General features: G+C 44.4%; 1 protein-coding gene across 6 annotated transcripts in view; it reads right to left on the reverse strand.

The window, feature by feature from the left end:
- HS3ST1 (heparan sulfate-glucosamine 3-sulfotransferase 1) overlaps positions 1-25,833 on the reverse strand; it is a 46,406-nt gene extending 20,573 nt beyond the window's left edge. For 2 of the 6 annotated variants that reach the window (XR_004437815.1, XM_033213762.1), the window contains exon 1: positions 24,497-24,627. The gene's annotated coding sequence lies outside the window, so the exon portion shown is untranslated. Of the gene's footprint in view, positions 1-2,056; positions 2,313-13,336; positions 13,426-23,733; positions 24,470-24,496 lie in introns of those variants that run through there. The other 4 variants (XM_033213760.1, XM_033213756.1, XM_033213759.1 and 1 more) reach the window with 4 other exon arrangements.
- Positions 25,834-26,191: the final 358 nt, after the last annotated feature.

Genomic DNA, 26,191 nt, shown 5'->3' on the forward strand with positions numbered 1-26,191 from the left:
ACTCTTTTAAGTGTGGAACACACTCTCCTGAAAGCAAGATCCCCTACCCATTCACAGATTAGGAGCTTCCTGAACAGGAGAAGAACCAGGAAGACAGGTTTGAACCTGCAGGCAGCACAAAGGCAAATTTGATCTTCTCCCTCAAGAAACAAACCAGATAAAAGTAAACAAATGGGAACTTTTGACAGTTGAAGCCCTTGGCTGACATGGGCATGGATACAGAATTCTCCATAGCACCTGGAGCAGAGGCCACAACCTTGGCAAAAGCAAAGATCGCAGCTCCCATCTGCAGCAATTGCTACTCAGCAGGCACTAGGCTGGCAACTTTCCATGCAGGGCTTGCTGTAATCCTCACTGCAAGTCCTCAAGGTAAGTCATGTTATTATTTTAAAAAGTGAGGTTCAGAGAAATGAAGTCGTGTGTCTAGAAAGTTAGAGGAGGTGAAAGGATTCAAAGTCAGTCTAAACAGACAAAGCCAGGTACTTCACTGTCCCTTTCACTTTTCTTGGCAATGTCTGGAGTTAGTGAGCAAGTTGTTAATGAACTTGGCTCGACTTCTTTGGTCCTGTTGAATGTTTGTGCCTTGCACCAATTCTTTGATGAAGGACGGAATTTCTATGAAACTTGAGACTTGCTAAGATGGGCACAATGAACCTCCGCCTTCCTTTTATAGATGGGTTAATAGGTCCCAAAGGGAGATCCAGCTACCTCTCTGTTTACTTCCCTCTATCAGGGAAGCTGTTTTCTGGGTACTACAGTGAAAACCCAAGGCCTGAGTTTCATGAACTGAGAAGATTAAAGTCCTTCCTATCAGCAACAGTGAACTTCCTCAAGTCCCACTGTGAAGACAGTAGCCACATGCCAGGCATGGGAAACCCAACGGAGAGTACACAGAATCTTCCAGATGGAGGCTTCCCTTGCACTTGGAATTACATCCAAACTCCTTTCCAAGGAGGCCTTTCCTGCAAATGGAGGTCTTGCCTTGCTCTACTCTATCCTCTAGGGCCTGGCATGATTTCTGGTCTATAGCACATTCTAGACATTTTGTTTGCCGAATGAACTTGTCAAATGCAGTAGACAGGCAAATAGCTGGAAGGTACTGGGAACATATTTTAACACAGTAGCAAGAGAAACTTTAAGGGTTTGCAACTTCTGTCTCTAGAGAGTCAAGCAGAAACCAGAAGTTGAAAGGGGGACTCAGCATTTCTAATCGTGATTGGGCAACATCACCTGAGAGCCTAGAAAATATTTGGATTAAAAAAGGAGGGGAAGCTGTGAAACAACCCTTCAAAAATATTTTCATTTTCTCCTTATGTCTCCTTATTACATAATTCACATCATGACCTAGATTTCAAATGTAATTAACTATAATATATTCCCTCAGTCCCACTACTGGAACATATTCATAGATGAAATGAAATAACTAGGATATTTCACAAGCGGTACATTTAATGAATCTGGAACAGTGATGCCTGCCATCTGTCGGTCTGCAGGACACCTTCACAGCCCCTCAACAAGAGATGATGACACACTGTCACAGGCAGGAATCTCCTTTAGGGTAGCGGGGATGATCAAAACATACAACCACAAGTCACTTATAGGATTTAACAAAAGGGTTAGAAGGGAAGAGATTACCTGCTGAGCACTCACTGGGTGCCAGGTGGTAAGCACTTGAGTATAAATTATTTCTTCCAATACTTGCAACAAGACAAGAGGTGGTTGCTCTCATTTTATTTTATATTTTTAAGCAAGAAAAATGTGGTGGAGAGTAGTAGATGAACAAAGAAGATTTTGCCATCAGGTAGATCCAGGCTAGAATTCTTATTGCTAACTGACCTCAGTCAATGTCTAACCTCTCTGAGGCTCCACGTTCCCCTCTGTAAGTATGAGCTTAAATCTTCTTGATAGGGGTGTCATCATAATTAAATACGATGACCCATGCCAAATACATGGCACAGTGTGTGGCACACAGTCATTCAACAAATGTTAATGGCCTGCCTTTCACATTCATATCTGCCATGACAGAAATGGAAACATGCTGTTAAGGTTAAATGACCTCCTCAAGGTCACAGAACCTGGTAATATCAAAGTAAAATATTCCACTGGCCATCCTCAAAGTCCATGGTGTGCCTTTGTCCCCTTTGAATGGTGATGCTTTCCCTTGGGCAGTGGGGAGTGCATTCCAGGCGAGGGAGAGCTTACTTAAAACCACAATGAGATAGAAGAAGTGTGAGATTTATTATACTGTTATGCAAGAACTGCTTCTTTCCAAGAATCCCATGGTGTTGAGTGATTTAATTTTCTGGAACGCACTGAAACATAAAAAAGACAGGTTGAACAACAGAACTGTCATTTTTTTTTTTAATCTACCAAACTTCTGGGCAATCAAAAGTATAAGATTATTTTTTTATTGTTAAGAACGAAAAATGTCTTCACTTTCATCTTTGCACAGCTACTGAAGAGCACCTCGCAGTGGTGTCAGATTTTCATCCTTGGCAGGTCATTTTGGAAACAGTGAAATTGGAAATAGATTCAGTTTGTGCCTGTCAGTCTATGAGAGGACAGTGATATTTCAAGACCTACATAAATATTTATTTTCTTGAAATTGCCTATACATGTCAATCTTCAACGAATGTTGACATTCACTTTTGTTTGGAATTCCTTATGGTAATTGCTGTGAGGTGGGATGGGGTGAAAAGAGTTTAGGGTAGAAAGGATCATAAGTCAGGCCACATAGTGTTAATAAGCTTTCTTGGACCAATTTACTCTGCAGTGGGGGATAAGTTAGAGTAATTGGCCCCATTGTTTCCTTGAAAAAGAGGAGGACTATTCGAATATCTCCTCCTCTAGACTTCTATGCATCCTTGAATTCTCTGCATGTCTGAGAGGTGCCATATTTACAAAAGTTTAACTGGACAATAAATTGAATTCTCTGAAATCGAAGGAAGGAGATGCTTGGCAAGCCAAGGAAGGTAGCATAGTGTGCTCACCAGGAGAAGGATTCCCATCTCAGTGTTATTTGTGAACCTCTAAGTGCTCCTTGATAAAATGAGAATGATAAATGCAACCTGTCCCATAGGTAGTCTGAAGTCAACGCACACAACATTATTCCCCAGATCAGGTGAAGGATTAGGGCCCAAGGATCTGGATAAAAAGTTCACATGAGAGGTAACTAAAGATTTCCTCCTGGGGGAGACTTGTGGCTGCAAGTTACAACCATCAGGCAAAGTGCTTTTCAAACATGCATATGCACGCATGTCACTTGGAAAGCCAGTTACGAATGCAGATTCTAATGCAAGAGGCCTGAGCAGAGGCCCGGGATTCTGTATTCCTCATAAATTTCCAGAGGAGCTGATCTAACCCTCAATAGTCTTTGGAATGGCTAGGACCCTGCGAGGTTAGAATGTGGGTGCCAATTCAGATTCTGATACTCTTGGCCCAGGGCAGAGATGGGCAAGGTCTTTTGTTTTCTATTTGTTTGTTTCCTACTGTTGTTGGGGTAGTATATTTTTAATTCCAGGATTGAAAACAATTGTGGTAGACAAAATAGACAGCGATTATTTTGGCTGCCGAGTTTGTATTTTGGGAGGCAGGAGATGGAGGGAAGACGCTGGGAATTAACAGGATTTACAGCCAAAAATCCAGTCTCAAATCTTAGCTCTGTAACTTGAAATCTGCAAGACAGCCCTGAAACTCGGAGCTTGAGATTGAATGCACTGGCCCTACATATTTACTGTGAGGATTAAATAAAATCGTACATGTGGCATGCTTAGGGTATTGCCATACTGTCTGGCCTGTGGTAAGCTCTCAAATCATGGTAGTTATTTTTGTCCCTTAAAAAGAAAAATCCTGGGTGTTATAAATGGGATCCTGGGATGATAATTAGTCAAACACATTTGTTCATGATGCAAAGTACTGCAGTGACTCAACCAGACAGAGGCTCAAAGAAGAAAGGACAGTGACACATAGAAATAATTCAGTTCTCTGTGGAAGGGCACGCAGTGGCCATGGGTCCTTCATAAAGGGCTCCTGAATGAATGATGAGCAGCCAGGTGTGTGCAGTGGTGAGGCAGGCCTCCAGTGAAGGAAGAGGAGGAGTTACTTCTCAACATGTTTAATCTGCATTGCTGTGCGCAGAAGGCAGCAGTGACCTAAATAAATCCTTCATTAGAAGCAGAAACTCAGTGGCTCAGGCACTGCGCAGCAGAGCTCTGTGACAGGAGGGTGGACAGACAGGGCTTCTCCTATTACTTAGTGCAACTGAGTGGAAGAGGGGCCCCATAACAGACAGGAGACAGGAACGGGGCTGCCTTGGGCCCACGCTGGGGTGCATGGCTTCAGCCCCTACTCCAGGGGTGACTGAGCCTCTGAGAGGTGCCATCTTAGCTAAAGAAGCTCCCCTGGATGGAGTGGATGGTCATTGATCACCCTGCAGATGGTGAGTACCCACAAATCTTTTGTGTTAACCCAGAAATGGTCAGGAAAGACACACAAAGCATCAGAGGCAAAACAGCCACGTGCCATCATCTTACTCTGTCGCATCATTTTGCAGATAGAGAAACTGAGGTAAGCACAGAACAAGAACCCCAAGGTCAGGCCTGCAGGGACTGAACTGACTCAGAAACATGGGTCTCCCAATTTGCATCTTACTAACCTCCATACACCTGGAGGTTATGTGCCCTCCAAAATCTGTCCTTTTTTGAGGGGGCAAGGAAGATTGGAAACATTCACAGCTGAAAATAAATTTATACAAACCGAAGGAAATTGTTTCCCCTGAAATGGGCAAATAGGGAGAGATGATTTGTCTCATTCCTTGAGCCAGGTTGTTATGGATTGAATGTTTTTGTCTTCCCCAAATTCATAGGTTGAGACCCTAACCCTCAGTGTGATGGTATTTGGAGATGGGGGGTTTGGATGATTAGGTTTAGATAAGGTTGTAAGCGCAGGGTTGATCCTGGCAAGATTGGTGTCCTGATAAGAAGAGGAAGATAAAACAGAGCTCACTCTGTCTCTCTCTCTCTCTCATTCTCTCCACCATGTGAGGGCATAGCAAAAATGTGGCCCTCTGCAAGCCAGGAACGGGGTTTCATGAAGAACCACTTCTGCTGACACCTTGATCTTGAGCTTCCAGCTTCCAAAGCTGTGGGAAATAAATGTCTATTGTTTAAACCATCCATTGCATGATATTTGATGATAGCAGCCCTACCTGACTAGTACATGATCCTCAGAAGAATTAGTAAAACAAAACAGTTTGGCTGGGACTTCCTCCACTGTGTGTCTTTCCAGGGGCAGCACTCAAATGCTTCCAGGTTTAGGCAGGTGACATCTATGTGTGAAGCCAGCTGGCTGGTGGGAGATGGTGGCAAGCAGCTGTGTGTGTGATTTGGCTAAAGAAGCAGGTGCTGCCAACTCTGGCAGATATTGTCAGAGACCAGGGACCAGAGTGGTCTGAGCTTCACATTTTTCAAAACTCAACTATGGATATTTATGTGAAAAGTGCTGATTTTTAGGAATCTCATAAATGGATATAACTTGCCAAGTAAAGTGAAGAAAAGGAAAAAAATAAAAATAAAAAAGACTGAATGGCAAGTCTGCAGAGAGCAATGCCTAAGGTCTATGCTTTGCCCATAGGTGATCACTCAAGCTCTTACAGGGCATCTACGATGTTTCTAAAATTGTACTGAGTTCCTGGGGACACTGAAACAATCCCGTCCTTGTCTTCAAGGAGCACCTTATAATGTGGAAGATGCACGTGGAAAGAATGAATGACTAGACTTCAGAGTAGATATAGTTCCATCCGTGGAAACTCAAGAGCCCAGAGGAGAGAGATGGGAGCTGGCAGAGGGTCAGGGAGGGCCTGGAAGGACCTCACAGCAAAGGCCATGTTTGAACACAGTCTTGGAGAAAACTTGGCCATGCTCAGAAGAAAGTCCCATGGGAGCATTCATTCAGGGCAGTAGGAGACAAAGCTAAATGGGGTACAAGGAAAACCTTAGCCTATGCTAAGGTTTGCGATGGGGAGCATGGGCCATGGCAGGTGCTGGTGTGGATGAGGCTACAGGACCCACAGCTTGAGAAGCTTCAGTCCTCTACCTAGAAATTTAGAAAGAGGGTAGAGGAGGCTGCGAGTGGTGTCTCATGCTTGTAATCCCAGCACTTTTGGGAGGCTGAGGCAGGTGGATCATGAGGTCAGGAGTTCAAGGTCAGCCTGACCAACATGGTGAAACCCCGTCTCTACTGAAAATACAAAAATTAGCCAGGCGTGGTGGTGCACACCTGTAATCCCAGCTACTCAGGAGGCTGAGGCAGGAGAGTTGCTTGAACCAGGGAGGGAGAGGTTGCAGTGAGCCAAGATCACGCCATTGCACTCCAGCCTGGGCGACAGAGTGAGACTCCATCTCCAGAAAAAAAATAAAATAAAAAATAAAAAACAAAAAAAGAGGAGAGGAAAAATAGTCCTGGCATTAGGACGAAGCATACAGTCCTGAACTTAAATCTCAGCAATGTCACTTCACTAGGTACAGGCTCTGACTTGAGAAAAGTTAATGGCGTAACTTGGAAACTTTTGGTCAGTTTTGGCCCAGGAGCTTTTTATTATCTTTCTTTTTAGATATGTGTGGTCTTGGTTTATCATGATCATTTAAAAACAAAACATTTAAGAGAGTGCTTCGTATTGCCAGGCACCATGAAAAACATCAGGGGTAGAGCAATGACAAAGCGGCATCCATGCCTGAAAGAGCTCAAAGGGAAAACTGGCATAGAAATAATACAAGTAGTATTCCTTAGTGGGTTTTGATTTTACATTGACCACATTTTTTCCTTTTCTGAAAAAACTGTTGCAGTTCATATGATAGCACTGAATAAAGCAGTAGTACATGGTTATTTCCTCTGGTCCACCTACATATACACACCACTGTGATTTCCATTTGTCCCTTGCTTGAAATTTTTTTAAAATGTCATTCAAGTTAAATATTTCATTATACTGATGCTTCAGGTTCTACAAATAAATTAGTATCTCATTTGCTTCTGACTCAAGCTTTACTTTAAACAGGAGATGCCTGTTTTATCATCTTGCTAATCTTGAAATATTTAAACGCCATGTAATCTGTCCAGAGAAACAACACCTAGATCATGCACTCCACACAGCCCTCTCTGCAATTTCTTGTTATCTCGTATTATAATTGCACTATCTTCAGATTAAATGCCGTGGTGTATGTCAAGTTAAACCATCAGTGGCCTGGTCATTCGTTCTTTCTGAATGTTGATGCAAAATGATTTACATTTTATACTTTTAAAATGTTATGTATGGTTACTTAAATAAAGTAATTGCAAAAGGAGAAGTTCAGGAATCATCAAGATGAAGCACAGGAGTTCAGAGTGGGGAGGCTGGTGATTAAGGGCCTGGGTTGGAGTCCTGGCTGCACCCATACTGGCTCCATAGGACCAAGATCAAGCCATGTGACCTCTATATGCCTCTTCCCATCTGAAATGTGGGGATAGTCACAGTACCAACCTCGTGGGATTGTCACGGGGATCAAAGGAGATGTGACTGTGTAAACTGTTAAAGAGCGGGGCTGGCGTAGAAAACTCCCACCAAATTTCCGTTTTTGTCACTGTCAGACTTCCATATCCCAATAGATGCTAAAACTTCAATTCAGGTCATCAATAATTCAGACACATAATATGCATATCCATGAAGTCTTCTTTGCTTGAAAGGGCCAAAGCACCAGGGTAAAGAGGGTGCTGAACTGGCAAATAGGAGCTGTGGTCTAGTCCCTGGTTCTGTCTTGACTTCCATGTGATGGTGAGCAAGACACAGGGATACTCTAAGCCTTGTTTACAGAGTAAAATGATTGGGTCGCAAATTCTAAGATCATATAAGATCAATCTAAAACATGAATGCTTTAGAGGACTGAGAAACATATGGGTTGATCACCCCAAGAGAGCTTAGCTCTCTTGGAATCCAAAATTTCAAGAGGATTTTTCAAGGGCTATGGAATCCAAAATTCCTAGCCACAGTGATTATTGTTAAAAGCTAACCAGAAAGTTTTGTCACCAGTGTGGGCATCAGTCTAACATTTTATAGGTTAAAGGTAGCACCATATATCAAACTTCTAAGCTGCTGAGGTCTTTTTGATGGGGAGGGGGAAGAATACAGCCTTTAGTGGAAAAGAGGCTGTTTCCTCGGGTAGGTCCTCTCGAACTGCACTTGCTGCTCTGATTCTACTCAGATCATACTTAGCACTCACTCAATGACTATTCATTGAACCTAGGACCTGACTGAGAGGTGGATCAGTTAGACTGAGAAATAATCTATGAAGAATGCTTAACCATTACTAGAATGAAACAAGGCAAATAAGAAAGCATTGCACTCATGTGGACTGAATGTTCGTGTCCTTACAAAATTAGTATGTTAAAATCAAATCCCCGTCATGATGGTATTGGAGGTGAGGCCCTTGGGAGGTAATTCGGTCATGAGGGTGAAGACTTCATGAATGGGATTAGCGCCCTTATAAGAGGCCAGAAATCTGGCTCATTTTCTTTCTGCCATGTGGGGATACAAGGAGAATTCAGCAGGGGCTGCGACCCAGAAGAGGGCTCTCACCAGAACCCAAGCATGCTGACATCCTGGCCTCAGACTTCCAGCCTGCAGTACCGTAAGAAGTCTGTTTCTGTTGTTCATAAGCCATCCAGCCTATGGTGCTTGGTCATAGTAGCCCTAATTAACTAAGATAAGTATTCTATAAAAAGTTTATCAGTGACAATAACCATTAGAAGAGAATCCTTTCAACCTGGGGCATGTGGTGGGATAAGATTTCCCTTATCCCCACACCAAACAGGCAGCTTAATCACCTTTTAGGCTGGAGGAAGGCAGTTTGCCCTAAGCCTTCTGCTGGCTTAAATGAGGTATGGACGATTGGGAGTGAGTAGAATTGCTTAGGACAAGAGCCGAGGACTGAGAGCTGCCACAGGGGTCTAGTTCCCCGGTTTGTGCCACATATGACACTCAGCCACTTCCTCAGCAAATGGAGAAGCAAACTTTGTCAAGTATCAGGGTGTGAGAGTATCCGCAATTCAGAGTCAAGGCCTAAATAAGTGTGCGGTGCATCAGGCACTAAGAAATTAGAGACACAGTTGACACCCACTCCGTCTCTTCCCTCAAACAGCTTGGGACCGTGCAGGGTATATAGTGTGTGGAGAGGGAACAATAGAGAGAGAAGGTACAAAACAAAACACAAACAGCCATGATCACATTAGGGTTAGGGCTGTGAGAGAGCTAAGGACAGGATGCTTGTGGGAAGAACACAGAGACTCATAGACAATGGACTGAGAGATGTACATGAAAACCATTTTGGTCTTATTCATGTGTTATGAGATAAGAATGATAGCAGAGCTACAATTAGAAATAGATTGCTTTGTGTTTCAAAATAAAAACAAAAACCATGTGAACATGAGTTATCACCTGTTAATAATTGCATTTCTTCTAACTCTTTTTTTTTTTTTTTTTTTTGAGGCGGAGTCTCGCTCTGTGGCCAGGACTGGAGTGCAGTGGCCGGATCTCAGCTCACTGCAAGCTCCGCCTCCCGGGTTTACGCCATTCTCCTGCCTCAGCCTCCCGAGTAGCTGGGACTACAGGCGCCCGCCACCTCGCCCGGCTAGTTTTTGTATTTTTAGTAGAGACGGGGTTTCACCATGTTAGCCAGGATGGTCTCGATCTCCTGACCTCGTGATCCACCCGTCTCGGCCTCCCAAAGTGCTGGGATTACAGGCTTGAGCCATCGCGCCCGGCCTCTTCCTCTAACTCTTAATGAGAAAGAAGGAAAAGCAAAGATATTGGGAGGAGAAATGAAGGACAAGCAGGAGGCTGCATGAGATAGGCTTCTTTCCTTTCTTTTTTTTTAAAACATAAAACCATGGATCTTCCTGAGCAGTCTCCCATCCCAAGTACTAACCAGGCCTGACCATGCTTAGCTTCTGCAGTCAGGCACTTGCAGAGCGGTATAGCTGCAGGCAAGAGAGCCTTGGCTATGTGGATCTTTATTCTGTCATATTCATTACGTTTGACGGGACCTCAGCAAGGTTCACTCATCAAGTCCTGGTTCCATCTCCTTTCAAGAGGGCCCTGTGGCATGTAATTGCTGTGTCTTTCTCTGTGTGTGTGTGTATACATATACACATGTGTGTGATTGTTCCAATGATGAACTAAGTTTTCAAGACTTCCTGCTTCTCACAACCTTCTCAAGGTCATCAGTACATTAATGAAGGAAGCAATGCCTAGAAGTCCTGAAATGTTCTAGCCCATAGCATGCTACCATAAAGATGAGTTTTCAGAGGCATCTAAAGAATAAAATGGATTGCGGCTGCCTTGGTCAAATCAGTCCCATTGCCTTTCTACTTTAACAACCATATTTACTTCCCCCACTAGCTAGTGTGAACACTCAGGCCTGGCTTTGTATTGCAGATTGATATCAAATCTAATCCAACAGATTCATTAGTGTTCAACCTGCCAAGGAAGATGAGTAGGCTTGGCCAAAGAACAGTAGTTCATGTTAAATAAAGTCTTGGAAATTGTGTTGAAATCTCTGGATTGGTTTCTCACAGGTTTTCCTCCAATGCTTAGATTCATAGAGAGAGAGAATTTTAATACTGTGAGTCACTAAGTTAGGATCCAGGATTTCTTTCTACAGTTATTATCCCCTTTCTTCACTCCCACAATGTAAGATTAGCAAATTCAGACGCTGCCGAGGGTTCGATGTTATTTGCTCGGGTCATAGGTAACCAAGCCCAGAAATACAGGAAGAAAATTAGGTCCCATCCCAGGGAACTCACTGTGTAAGGGGGAAAGATGGATATGGAAGCAAACACTGCCATTTCAAGGAGATGAAGGAAACTGTGGAATAGACGCTATTTCATCAACGTTAAGGAGGTTGGGATTAGGAAATTTGGAATATGCTAATATTCGGAGCATATTGGGAGAAGGCACCTGAGGAAAGCTCAGGCGTCTGGTGAGGACAAAAACAAAGTTCAACACTTTGAACTAATGTCCATGCTAAAGTATGTAAATAGGGAAATAGAGAAACAAATGGATGGGGCAGAAAGATCAAAGCAATCATGTTTAAATTATCTTGGATTTACATTCTGGGTTAGTTACATGCCCTTGAAGAAGCTGTTTTTCACTCTGGGCCTAATTTCCCTGTCTTGCCTGTTTTCTTAGGTGGAATTAAGTAAAATATTACAGAAAAAACATTTTAGCCCACCTGACACGTGATAGACTCACAGTAAATAATTGCTCAATAGTATTCACTCAATCAATAATAGTTCAATGATACTAACTTGAAGAGAAAAGAGAAAGAAAAATATTAGTAATAATTTAGGTTTAACGACAACCATTTTTGTCTGCTTAAATAATTGTCATAAGTAAAGAAAGAAACAACATTCTGAAAATTGATGAGCAGGAAAGAAACATTCTCCAGTGAAAGCACAAAAACTCTGCTCTATTGATAGCTACACAGAGACAGATGACAAAGGAAAAGCAGAATAAAAAGCATAAAGTGGCTCTTAATCTAGTGCTTTTAAAGGACAACTATTATAAGGTAATTAGCCTTTGTGCTGCCTTTAGCAGAGAACCTTAAGAATTAAAGTAAGAAAAAGTAGCAGGTGATGACAATCTTAAACCAAACACGGGTTTGGCTAAATGAATAGGGCCTGGTGGTCTATGTCACCAAATGACCCAATGACACTGCAGAGAGAGTGCTTCTGCGGAAACATGTGCAGCTAAGAAGACTTGTGTAGGGGTGAGAAGCCAGCAGAAGCAGTCTGCTCCAGTGCGACTGAAAGTGTAAACCATTCCTAGAACAGGTGCTTTCCTGGTTGGGGAAGGGCTGATGCACATAAGAACTCCTATGAGAGAGTCCAGGGAAAGGGCAGAGTGCAGGTAGCATTGACTTACCCAGGTGACATTTTTTCAGGTCACTTTAAACCCTTCATGAGATGACAAAAGACAGCTGCCAATCTGAACTCAGGCAATCTGAGCGAAAAGATCCGCCTCCCCTCAAAGACTGATAATTCTGTTTATCATAATGGTACTTTCACTTCCTAACAACCATGACCAAAGACCTCTCCTTTCATCCCCTCTCACCACGTAAATCCATACATAAATCCATATTTCACTCAGGGATCGAGGACTTGTACTCTGGACAAGAGGTGTGAAGGGGCATGAAGAGGCATGACCGGGGTTCTGTCCTGCTGTCTGGGAGCTGTCTCCTGAGGGATGCAGCCAAGTCAATCAGCAATGACAACAATGCCACCTGCACAAGTCGGAGAGCTCCAAGACTGGAGAGGTGGTGCCTCGTTCAGGGTATGCCAGGTTAGCCTGAGATCAGCACCTACATCTCTGTCCCTCCTCCCTTTGGATGTTTGTCCCACGAGGGTTGGTGGCAGGACACAGCTCTGTCTCTCAGAGAGGCAGAAAGACAAAGCAGGTACTCTCTGGAGTAGTGCCAGTCACCAGGCCGGTGGGGAGGAGATCTGGCACAAAGCATGGGCTGGCTCTTAAAGCTTCAGGCCAGGTGACCACATATCAGTTCCCCTCGCTTTTGCATGGCCCTGTTGAACTCCAACTAGGAAGGAAAGCACGTTCCATCAAGTACCTGGAAGGGAGAGATCCAAGGCAAAAGGCACACAGGCCGTGATTTACCATGGAGAGGGAGCAGTGTATTGGGACAGAGCTAGACAGCCCGTAAAGAATGATACAGTCTGAACTTGATAAGAAAAGGAAGAACGTACAGAAGTTCCAGGCATAGGAAACAGCATGTGCAGGGCTGTGAATGCTCACATTCCTGATGTATCTGGGAACAAGGGGTGGTCCTGAGGTCAGATGATGAGGTATGTGTACAGAACAGAGAGTGGCTAATGATGAGGCTTAATAAATTAGAATGTGAGAACCATCCTGCAGAACTTGAATTTCAGCAATACTTTTATTACTTAAAAAAAAAAAAAAAAAACTAAAAGGAGAGCTAGCTTTCAAGCACCCACTATGTGTATTAAACATTCTAAGTTAATCGAATACATTATAATTAAAATAATAAGTAAATGAATTATCGTATTTAATCCTGGCTATTCTACGAAATGGAGGTCATTAGGTTGCATGGTTTTCCACTCCACAATTATTTCCTGGGTGACCACTGTCTGCCAGGCGTTGGTTCAGATTAGAGACAGATTTTTGGAGTGGGGAGCTCTAGACAAAGTCCCCGTCCTCCTACAATTTTATCTATTAGAACAAATTAAATGTTAATAATGAGTGTATGAAAAATTCATAATAATCATGGAAGAATACCTGAAGTTTAGCGATTATTCACCTGCCCAAGGTGATACTGTGATGAAGCGATGTGGCTGGGACTTGACCTCTTCTTGCATCTAAAAGTCCTGCAGTTAAACGTTAATATTATGAATAATGGAAATCCATGGAACTTTCTGAATTACAGGACTGGGCAATAACCTGATTATATTTGTGTTTTACAAAGATTTCACAGGTTAGCGAGAGAGATTAACATAGAGAAATATTGCAGATTGCAAATGGCTGTAAAAATGACAGAGCTGGGAAGGAAAAACAAAACAGAAGCCAGAAAGATATAAGATTTGTGTTTTAGCTGAAGACCGCAGTAAAAGAGAAGTGATGAAGCTAAGCAGGATCAATCTCCAATGGTAATATATGAACAGAAGTGTAATTGTTGCCCAAAGGCAAGAAGGATCAATTCAGAGTTACCATAGTCGATTCATTTTCCTTTTACATTGCTTCAAATGTCTTCCTGCCTCAGTTTCCTATGCTGTAATTATTTTACCCATAAGCCTGTGACTTAGCTTTTGGTCAAGAGGACACAAGGGGAATATGTTCTGGCATTTGAGAAAGATTTTCCTCTGTGATTAAAAGAGAAAACCCCTCCTCGCAGCACCCCTGCACCTTGCTCTCCTCCTACTTTAGAGCAGAGTGATGAGATTGGCTGCTTTGGGACACTGTGGCACTTTAGCCACCTGGAGGGGAGGATCGGCCAGAAGGCAGAGGTGGACTGGAAGGCAATAAGCAGCTAGATAGATGATGACATTTGTAATCTGCTTTTCAATCAAAATCAGGCTTACCAGCAAGAAAAATAATCATTACTATTAAGTGCCACATTATAGACACTTAACTACATATCAAGCTCTCTCATGGGTGCTTTGCATACATCATGAAATGTAGTTCCCACAACAAAAGTCCATAAGGAAATATAATTCCATTTGACAGATAAGGCGACCAAAGTTCAATGATGCCAAGTCACTTCCCCATCGTCAAATGCTTCAAATACTACCTTCTGGATCAGGGAAAAGTCTCTTGTGCCCAGAGCCACCATGAATTTCAAACTGCAAATGGAGCTCTGGCCCCAAGAATGATCCTGCATCACAGAATGACTGGTGTCAATGTACTCATCACCCCAGAAAGGCTCAGTTCCCACGGTGCAGGAGGTGGGGCTTAGGGACAGGAGGAAGGCCAGGATACACCATGCAAGCCATTAAGAGCAAACCAAACCCACACACAGTGAGAGGACCAACAGGGGCACCATGGCTTGTCCCTCCACAAGATGGCACTCAGGTCCCTTGTCTTCAGTTTTCATCTGTGATGCTCAGCTGTCACAGAAACAGACTGGGGAGAAGGTACATGGCTCACTGTTCCTATCACGCTCCATATGCTTTCTGGTTGGAACCCTACAGTTTCTATGTCTTTTCCTCAAGGTCATGAGGCATTGTGTTGGGGCTCTGAGCAGCTCTGCTGAGGCAGGGAGAGGGAGTGGCATGTGCCACTCTCAGTGGCCTGGCTGCACTGGGGTTTACTCAGGGGCTGCTGAAGACCACCCTGCCACAAAACGTCACTGGACTTCTATGCTCTTCAAATCCTTTTTTCTGCTTTTCACGATTTTTCTGTTCTCTTGTCTTGTATCTCTTCCTTTCTCTCACCCTCCGTCCATCTCATCTCCCCACTTCTCTTCCTCTCCCTGTACTTTTCCTGCATCTTCCTCTCACTGTTGCTTCCATATTTTGCTACATTGCTGCATCTCATTTGTTGGCCGAGAAAATGAATAACAGTGCTTACTTGCATGATACAAATTAAGACTAAAGAAACAAAGGGCAGAAGACTGAGATGCTGTCCCATGAATATGACGCATAAAATTTAGTTTGTGACGCCACATGTTCTCACTCGTAAGTGGGAGTTGAACAAGGGGAACACATGGACATAGGGAGGGGAACAACACACACTGGAGCCAGTTGGGGGTGCAGGAGATGGGGGGAAGAGCATTAGGACAAATAGCTAATGCATGCAGGGCTTGAAACCTAGATGACGGGTTGATGGGTGGAGCAAAACACCATGGCACACATTTACCTATGTAACAAACCTACGTGTTCTGCACTTGTATCCTGGAACTTAAAGTAAAATAAAATACAATCAAATTTTTAAAAAAGAAAAAGTAGGGGCCTTCTAGTAAGAAAACATATATGGTAGGGGCACGTTTAACCCATTAAAAATATAATTTGAAAAAACAGATTAGTCTGTGGTCTTTGTGATAGAACATTGAGTTTGCAATCCAGAGGCCTTCCTTGCTTTCCCTCATCATTAATGGCATCGTTAAAAAAAAAAAAATTCTGACTGTGAACCAGACATTGTATAAGTGCATGACATAACTTATTAATTTAATGCACATGAAATAAAATCTGTGCTATAATTTTAATTAAGCCTATTTTGCAGAGGTGGAGCCTGAGACGTTGAGCTGTAAAGTAGCTCGCCTCTTACGGCATGGCTGCAAAGTAGCATAGCAGATTCTAACCAGATCTCTCTGGCTGGTTAAGCCTTCACACTAGTCATAATGCTGTTCTACCTTCTTTCTGGCCCATATTTCACGTAAACATCCTGCTAGTGAGAAGTTCAGGTTAAACGAGGAGTCACTGATATTACACACAAGAGGAACCGGTTATTTTAGCATAAGCAATACCTCACCACTAAAGAAAGCATGAAACTCTGCTTTGGAAAGTCCACATGCAACAAAACTCTTGTTACTTTAGTTCCCCATTAGACTATCGCCTGAAACGGAAATGCAACATTTTCACAGCCCTCCTCAGAACAGCATGGAGTCAGGAGAGATCTCAGACTCAATTTATAATCTGTGTTCATCTATTTGTGGGGAGCGAGTCTGAAAAGCTCTCTAACAGTTTTATTAGCTTTTATTGCAGGAGCAATTTCAGGTGTGAGTTTTCAAAGCACAAAGGATCCCTTCAGTGTACTCAGTGGAACCCTGTGTGAGGCTAGTGTTTCTAATTCCAGCCCTACAGTAACGAGCTTGGAGCAATGTTAGTATTTAATCAGGTTCTATCTTAGCGGAATGAACAGCACTCTGGTGGCCTCACAGGGTTGAAATACCTTCTTCTTGAAGGGTGTTGAGAATAATCTGGCTTGTGCTTTGGTGACATAGGCAAGAATTGGGCTCACTTCTTGAATGCCCAGAGTTCTGTTTTGGTCTACACTTCTTTTGGTCCTTTTAAGCAAAGAAATAAGCTTGCTTTGGTTTGATTGTTCTGTTGCTTGGCTCACCAAGGAAAACAGCCCTTCTCTTTCGCCTTGGACCGTACTCCCTGGACAAGCCATTTCACCTTGAAGACTACACTGCTTTCTTTATCTTCCTATGGCACAAGAACTTTCAGAAAAGAATCTTTCAGAACTTCTACTAGGAGAATAGGGATGCTAATAAAATACAGGATGTCCAGTTAAATTGAAATTTTAGATAAATGTGACACATTTCTTACTTTTTAGTATCTGAGACGTACTATACTAAAACATTATTTGTTGTCTGTCTTAAATTCAAATTGAATTAGGTGTTCCGTATTTGTATTTGCTAAATCTGGCAAATCTACACAAGACAAAACACATTGAGCATTGTGCTAGGCACTACATATTGGCCATCTCCCTCAATCCTCCTGGGAGTATGGAAAAAAACTGAGGCCCAGAAAAATTGTCTATTACTCAGAGTGACACAACCAGTACGAACAAGGCCAGAAATTCAAACATAAATGACTTCCAAAGTCATGCTCTTTCAACCACAAAAATAGCTTCAAAATCTAATCTCAGAAATCTGTAACCAACACCCTCCCCCTCCTTCCTACCCAGGACACTGGGAAAGATCTGGTTTTAGAAGTAATTCAAGTAAAGTGCAAGCCAGTTTTCCAGAGGAGGCTCCCAGCCCACTCTCATTCCCTGCCACACAAGTATGGGTTTTTCGGAGCACAGCTAGGCAAGCATGTCTTTTCATTTCAGCTGCATCTGAAATCACCTTTCTCTCACTGCATTTTAACTGCTGATACAGAACTTTGATTTACCTTCCTAAACCAAAGAATGAAGACATTTACATAAAACAACCTACTGCAGGGTGTACAAGTACTTCATCTGCAGGAATTCTAGGGGAAATTCGACAAGACCTAAAATGCTGAAATAGAAGTTCTTGAGGAATGAAAGGAGATGTGACTATTTCACATCTAAATGTATTTCTTTGCTTATAGAAAATGTGGGCTACTCAGTTCTCCAGGGATTTAACGAATCTCCAACTTGAGCCAACTGCTCATAGCATGTAGAGAATCTTGTCCCTGGTTCGAAAGTCTGCCCCCTTTACTCCGGGCATCTCTAAGAAAAGTTTCTTCATTCCTGGACCTCAGTTTCCTTCAATAGCAAATGAAGATGGTAAGAGCTCCCTTGCGGCCCTCACAGGACTAGGTACCAGAGATAAAGTAGGTGGTGGGTATTGTCACATTATGTGAAAGTAAGGAATTATCTACCACATTCTTTTCATGCCAGAGTGCTTTTGCACAAGCAGACCAGGATCTATTCAGCAAAAGGCTTGTATTAATATGCCAGTTATTCAGCTGGACTGACCGTATTGGGAATCCCTAAAATAGACAAACGAGTTTTCAACAAAGGCTTGAGGGCTATGCAATTTTGACTATGTTTTATCATTCGTCTTTGGCTGTTCTCACCATGTCTCTCTCGTTTCTTAAATATTTCTTCCACCATGAAGCGTTTCCTAACTCCCCCAGACAGAAATGCTGCCTGTTTCTTCTTTTCTGAGCAATATACTGTTCTAGAAGCTGGAGCAAACATATACTTCCAGGCCCCTGCTCTCCTGGAGCACATGTTCTGGTGGGAGAGTATGAGAAAGTAAGCAAATAAGCTAATCAAGTAACAAGGTGACTCCAGATAAACATACTTGCTACCCAACTATGTTACTGAAGAAATTATCGCTATGAAAGAAAGAAATAGGATGATGAAAGGGAAATATTCTTGAGATGGTCCATCTCATGAGACAGGCAGAGACTCGGTTATTTATCCGACTCCCATACTCAATGGCAGATTCATCAATGACAAGAACTTTTTTTTAATCTCCTGCACAACTGCCTTGTGAACAACAATCAATAGCAAAGGTGGGGGCAGATTTGGGAGAAGGTGTACCACAGTCTCAAAGGGCACAAACACATTTTACACTTGGAACACATTTTAAAAACTAAATACTTTTCATAATGCAAAATGAAATTTTATAATAAAAATATCATTGCCAGATAAAGAAATTGAAGCCTCAAAAAAATTTCCATGGACCATGGGAGCAAGCTTAAAGTAAGTTAAGAAGCACAGACGTAAACTGTTCCTGAAACAAAATAAAAGATCAATTAAAAAGGTGCTCGGGAGGCTGAGGGAGGAGAATCCCTTGAACCCAGGAGGCAGAGGTTGCAGTGAGCTGGGATCACGCCACTGCACTCTAGCCTAGGCGACAAGAGTGAGACGCCGTCAAAAAAAAAAAAAAGGTTGCTGAACGTCAGAGTTCTGAGTATGAAAACTCAACAGTTAAGGCATCCTTACCACAGTCCTCAATCACTTTAGTTGCCTAATCATTTGAGATCATGTTTAATGTATTTCATGCTGTTCTGTAATTTCCTTGCAGAGTACTCTTTGATTGGTTTTGTTCATCAATGTACTCTAATACGTAATGCAATGCCAGGTACATGGCAGACAATAAACGTGATCAATAGTCAATTTTATTAAAATTGAGAGTATAGCCTAACATCCAAAACTACGCACCAGATGATAGTCCCAGGATACAATCAAACTCCCACATAGAAAATATTTATGTTGAATAATCAAACTTAACTTTGGGTTATGTTGAGCTAGAGACTGAACTGCAAGCTCCCTGGCTAACAGCCTAAGTTTCCTCCCCAGTATCCTGATATTTCCTATCACTTTCCCCGAGTTTTTATTTATTTTTTAATCCTTAGCACATCACTATATAACTAGGAGAGATTCTGCTTATCTGTCTTGCTTTTTGTCTGTCTCCTCCGCTGGAAGACAAGCACAAGGGCTAGGACTTCCATCTGTTTTGTTCCTTACTGTGTCACCAGTGAGCAGAACAATGCGCGGTACATGGCTGGAACTCAATAAACATGTGTTAAAGGAGTAAATGCGATTGCTGTAAACGGTCACAGAGATAGGAAGAAGGAACATCCCCGAACAGAGGTTCACTCTGTAAATGTAAACAGTAACTAACCAGAGCACCGTCTGCACTCCATGCCCCTACACTCTTGCCTCGATATTCTGAATAACATACTCTCCTGAATTTCATATTCCAAATTTCCCTTATATCCCTGGAAACTGGGAGACCATACATTGGAGGCCCGTGTGACAGATACAAGGCTTACACACAGAAATGTTTGGTTTGGCCCACATGGTGTTATTGAGGAATATTGAATTAGCTGCTGGCACTTGAAAGTGAGTAGATTTCACATAAAACTGTGAATTGACAGTCTATCTTGAAAAAAAAAAAAAAAAAAGAAAGAAAAAAACATAACCAGATCTGGCAAGAGCAGACCTGAAGTCCCGCCTGCAACCCCTGTGCTGGATCTGGGCTACAACCCCCATTTACCCAGGCACAGGGCCCAAGTCCTGTTCCACTCAAGCTGTTACTTGCCTGGCTGAAGGCATTAGAGTTTGCGACCCCTGCTGGAAAACTACCAAAAAGCATGTATTAGAGATAAAGAAAGATGCCTACTGGGATCTATTTCTGTTATGTTCAGGCTATTGCTTGGAAGAATAATGTATTCATTTTTCTAGACCTCTTGTAGTAGCACATAACTATTGACAAACTACGGCCCAGTAGAAATTATTCTAACGATCCGAAAAAGCTATAGACTTCATTCCCCAAGGGTAGAGGAAGCTAAGGATGCTTCATGCTGGAGACAGGCCTGAAGATGAATGGGGAGAAGCTGTACATCAGCAGGTTGCAATTCTGGCTAAGTCAGGGAGAAAGGGAATTCACTTGAAGACTGTGGATTGCCTCTAGGAATTGCCGAGAAGCTGAAAAGCCAGGATTGGAAAATGACAAGGAATGAAAGGAACCCGGGCACCAGGGGCACATCAAGATGGTGTTGCAGAAAAGGCACCTCTGGGACCACAGCTTGGGACATGCCTACTGCTGCCGATGCCACTTGATCCATGACCCAAGGTGGTAAACAAACACTCCAGTGTCCCTGTGTCCTTTGGCTCGTCTTTCAAGATTCCAGGCCCCAGGTGGGATCATTCAACTAAGCCCTAGTTCAGGGCTGGGAGATATGGACAAGGAGAAAGAGGCCCCTCTCCCACCAAAAAAATCCTTCTGTGAAGGGAAGGTTGTGTCTCCTAAATAGGATGTTTGGTTCCCACTGCTTAGAAGGATTTTAAGTGAGCCTGAAGAGAGGGGGCACTACAGGCACGACTGCAGAGTGGAATAAGAACAGACAGGCCTGAATTCTAGTCTGGAATCCTTTGTACCTTTAGAAAATTAATTAAGTTTTCCGATCGGCAGATTCCAAATCCTTAAAATAGAAATGACACCATCTGCTCTCCAGGGTTGCTGTGAAGATTCAGTCCAATCATTCATTCAATTATTCCAAACATACTTATTGAATCTCTAAGTGCCAGGCAGGCACTGAGTTAGGTTCTGGAGACAGTTTGGAACAACACCTAAAATGCAATGGGGAGTCAGTGCATTATACTGATGAAAGATTCAGACAACGGGAGCCCTGGTCATCTGGTGACACTGGTCGTGTTTTACTTTTCCCCAATGGAATCCCTCCCCATTTGTGACTTTTCTCCTTTTTTTGATTAATTAACATCAGGGCCTTCTCTTCAAATAGATTTTCTTAAGACATGTAACGTGTATTATGTTAAAAGGAAAAGAACTCTAAAAATTGACTGTGATCCTGTAAACAAGAAAGGAATCATTCTGAGAAGCAGTGAGGTCTGCTGCTTGTAGCATTCAGGTGGAGTGATCACAAGAAGAGACTGGCCAATTATATGAAATCTCTCCCACTTAATGTTTAGCATATGTAATTTACTCAGACATATGCAAACTATGATTAAAATGAACATTAAAATAGACCTACGATAAAACTTTTTTTTTGTATTTTTTACCTTTTACAGTTGCACAAGTGTCCTATAATAGGCAAGATGCATTTCGTATACATTTTCTCACTTTCTTATAATAATCTTTTCATCACTATTTTGCACAGGAAGAAACTTAGGCTCAGGGAGGGAGAAATTGTTGCCCAAGGTCATGCGGCAAGAAGTTGACTTTAAATCCAGCTAGCACTCTCTTGCGTTCTGCCGTAAGAAAAGAGTAGCCTCAATTGAAAGCACTAGGTCAAGTAGTCAGGTTGAGGGAAAAAAATGGGGACTAGCACTGATTTTTTCCAACGCTAGCTGGAAAGTTACTGCATTTCCCTGGAAGCTGCTAAAATGTTACCACTCCTCCTGCAACAACTGTCTCTAACACAGGGACCCAGGCTTAGATCCAGGCCCTGAAACCTGGTGCCTGAGCACTGACCCAGGGGACAGGCTCAATTTCATCAGGACACCCAATACATCTTACCGTTCCTTCCTCCAAACCTTAGCTCCCATAGACAGACACGATTTAGCAACCACGTTGGGGATATGCCATCGTGGGTAGATGCCATGGTCTCGAAAGGCACTGTGCAGGGATGAAACAATTTACACCACCCAGGCCATCTTTCCAGCCCCTTCCTAGTCAACATCAAGTTTCAATTCAAGGCCAGAAAAGCTTCCATGTGGCTTTTCCCTTCAGAGACACCAGCCCCCGGATTTTTCCAGTCAAATAGTTTCTTATTTTAATAAGAAAAGCACATGCTCCAACTTTTGGGGGACCCCTGGAAGGACTTGAGGCTTCATCCTAGGTATAATGGCAGGAAAGTAAAGAACCCTTTGCTTTTTCCGATGCGATCTCAAGGTGCCACTTTCTCACCAGCTTCTCAGAACAAAAATCTCCCATCTTAAAACTACAGAGCATTGTATACCCTGTGGCTTCACAGAGGATCCACAGTCTAGAAGCACAGCTTAATAAACCTCACTAAGGAATCTTCATCTATGCTGCTGTTGTAATGAACTGCTTCCACTTAAGAGTGCTTAGTCATGAAGTTGTCCATCCCTGTCAAACTCAGCTGAAAGAGTTAGTTGGGCTAACCAAAACCTGGAGAGACTCTTTTAGAAGCTGTTCTTTCTCCGCTTAACGCTGGAGAAAACCTTATGTAACACAATGGTCCATTTCAATATGTTATTTCTGCAATCCTGTGGGGGAAAATCTAAGCGCTGGATACACAAAGGGAAGGGTAAGGCAGGGATTTGCAGCCAAGCGCGCCTTTCTTGGAATTTTAGTAGGTAAATCGTATTCTAATCGCAGCCAGTGTTACCCAATATTACCAGGAATGCAGAAAGCAAGAAAAAAATCCGAACGCCAAAGGATGCGCTTTGCTTTAGAAATGCAGGGAGGCAGAAGAAGTTGGGTTATTTCTCCCTCCTTTTTTTTTTTTTTTTTTTTTTTTTAAAGATGGAATTCCTGGAATTAACCCTTGGGTGGAAGCATTTCAACAACATAAAATGAGATTTGCCTGCAAAGCGAGAAACGCACGGGTGGAAATGAAGGATCCTGCCTGTGCCAGGCTGCTGCCTCAGCAGTCCCCGAGCACCCAGTGCCTGAGAGCGAGAGCGTGGGGACTCGTCTGGGGACCCTCTTCCTGGGCTAGTGGCGGAAGGCGCAACCGAACTGGTGGTGGCGGGGTTTCCCTCCGGGGCTAGGGCTGAGGGAGGAGAAGAGGGCGGACTGGCTCCTGCGTTCTCGGCCCCCCTCCCCGCCACTCCTTGAGGCTGCTCCAGGCTAGCAAGAGACTGCTTCTCGGAGCGCAGCGCAAAGACAGTGGATTTGGAGTGGCCTCCCTAGAATCCCCCCAAAAGCATCTTGGCATAAGTTGTAGATAAAAATAGCTCATGATAACGTTGTGGGGAAGGGAGGAGCGAGACTCGTGCAAGGCGAGGCAAGGGTACCACTGGCTCTGCAAAGGAGGAGGAAGAGAGAAGGATGCAACCCCCGGCCCGAGAGAGCGAGCGTCCTGAATATGCGATGAATCGCTGGCTCCCAGGGGAGGGAAAGAGATGGAAGACCTATAGCGCCGGCAAATAACTGCAAGAGTCCAGCACACCCCATCCCGCGCCGGCACCCGGCTTTGGCTCTAGCTTCTTCTTCCCATCATCCGCCTACGTTCTGGGTCTGTCCTCCGCTTCCCCGGACGGGCTGGGGCCAGAAGGAGGAGCAGCGCGCGGTCCGCCCCCTGGCTGGTAGAGCGCACCTGGCGAGGTCAAGTTCCGCGAATAAAACCCTTCTTGGGATCTGGGGGCTAGGCGCTCCAACCGCAGGTTCGCGCCCCGCCATCCCTCACCTCTATCCGCTGCCCAAGGGCCCGGAAATAGAAATCCACGAGGGGGAAAAAATATCAGTAAAAAGTAACAAGAAAAAAAAAGACCCTCACGTAATTAGCATTGGGGATGGCAGGTTTACTTATTGTCAGGGCTGTCGCCTCAATTTCTCCCTTGGGAGATGCCTATCTCCAACCAAAAGCAAAGGCAAACCAGACCAAGGCTTCTCCACCCCCAAAGGCTCCCTCGACCGAGTTACTTTTGCGGGCTGTGTCATCGCCCCAGTTTCTGGCCCCAGGTGGTACCCAGGCTCCGTTGAGTGCTGCGCTCTCGCTGCCCCACAGGGTCCTATGTTGAACCTGCAGTCGCCAAGCAGCTGGCAGGAGCGAACCTCCCGACTCTGCTGGGGGGAAAAACACCTAACCCAGTAAGAGTCAGAAATCTGGATCCTTGTCCTTACAGATCAACCGGTCCCTCGGGACTTCCAGAGCGGAGGTGCTAGGGCAAGAGGTGAGGAGGATGGGAAAATCCCCAGCCTCTTCTTCCTGGTTCCCTCTGCATCCACTCCACCTGCTCCAGCCCCGATTCTTCTTGGGTTCTGCACTTGCCCGAAGTCCAGAACGCCAGACTAGGGCGCCTCGGAGCACCCCACACCTGCGTCCTGCCACTCTCCCACCCCGCGCGCGCCGCACTCACCTGAGCCGCGCCTCTGTCCAGCCCGTCCGGCGCCCTAAATAGGCTCCTGGGCTGGGCCATGGGCAGTACTGCCGAGCACCCGCGGTGGGTGGAGCAAGTTTCTGAGCGGCCCGGGGCAGGCGGGCGGGGAGAAGGCGCAGGCACCCACTGAGACCCGGTGGTGGTGGCAGCCACTCCTGGATGCCAGCGCGCCTAGGACCTTGCAGGCGGGCGTTTTGGTGCTCAATCCCGAGGAGGGGAGGAGCAGGAGGAGGAGCAGGAGCAGAAGGAGGGGACTGAGGAGGCCGGGCCCGGAGGGAGAGCGCGTTGGGCAGAGGAGGATCGCGAGCGCCCACTGCTGTCCGGCCCGCTTGGGTGCCACCCCGAGTCCGGCCCGCTAGGTGCCTGGTGCACAGCTCTGTGCACAGCTGCTCCTCACAGCCCCGCCTGGCACGCAGCTCCAGCGGCGGGTCCCGGAGTAATCGGTCTCACCCACCCGCTGCGGCGGCCCCTCGGGTTTCAGTCCAAGGGAAAGGACCAGCGCTCCAGGAAGGTGAGGCGACTGGGATGGGTGATTCCGCCGTCACTGCAAACCTGGGACGTCCGGTCTACTCCCTCAAGCCTGCTTGGTCTGAGATCGAGTCTACCTCTTCCCTAAGTCGCCAGCTCGGCACTTGTACCCGGGACCTGTGGTCCTCCCACGTGCGTCTGCACCACCAGTGTTCCCTTCCCGGCAGGTGACCCACCTTAGGCGCTGGCGCTCCTTCCGCCCTGCGGGAAGCAGGAGGTTCCATCCCCTCCAATTCGCTCTGCAGCCGGACTGGAACCGCGGCGGCGGCCTGGGCCGGAATCCCCGCGAGGAGCCGGCTTCAAAGAGCGCCCTGTCGCCATTGAACACTCCTCCTTTGGTTTCGCGTCAGAGAGCGGACGCCAATTTGCCAGGAGAGCGCGGAAAATTCAGCTTTTTTTTTTTTTTTTTTTTTGCTAGTGCACTAGGATTGCAAACGTCAGCTCTAAAATAAAAAGCAGAGTCTTTCTGCCCCGCCCCTCTGTTCCGGAAGCTGGGAGGTTCTGTGGGAGAACCGACCTGCACCCAATAACTCAATTTAAGAGTTAAGGTTTTGAGGGGCGTGGAGTTGGAATCGCCTTGGAGAAACGGGCTTGCCTGCTTACCTGAGCCAAAGCAAATTGCCCTCAAGGGCAAACAACAATCATACCCCGCAAAAAGCAAATGTACATCAAAGTAACTTCCTTTAAATGAGATTTCTATAGTTTCTGTGTCTTACATATTAGTAAATAAATATTTGGAAGACTTGGAATTTGTGATTTACCTTTAAATATATTTCACCAACATTGTTTAATTTAAAAATGTTCTCCCATCTAAGAGAAGGTTCCTATAGGAAATTGGCCCCTTAACTCATACACAGATTACCCTCGGCACTTTGAGAAAACAACACAGTGACCAGTATTTTCTGTCTTTTTGATAAAGCCAGAAGCACCCCGAAAGCTGAGACCTAACTGTGCTTTTGGAAAATAAGCTTTTAGGAGTTGAATGACCTTGTCTACTTCTTTCAGTCAGAATAATGTTGGCATGTCTATTTTAGGTTAAAAAATATATATACAATTTCTACAAAGTGACTTTAAAGCCCCACTTTGAAAGCCTTAGCATTTCAACTAACATTAGATTTAAAAGAAGTGCTTTTCTCCCCCATTATG

Source organism: Trachypithecus francoisi, unplaced genomic scaffold (assembly GCF_009764315.1).
Source record: "Trachypithecus francoisi isolate TF-2019V2 unplaced genomic scaffold, Tfra_2.0 Lachesis_group1, whole genome shotgun sequence".
Classification (NCBI taxonomy): Eukaryota; Metazoa; Chordata; class Mammalia; order Primates; family Cercopithecidae; genus Trachypithecus; species Trachypithecus francoisi.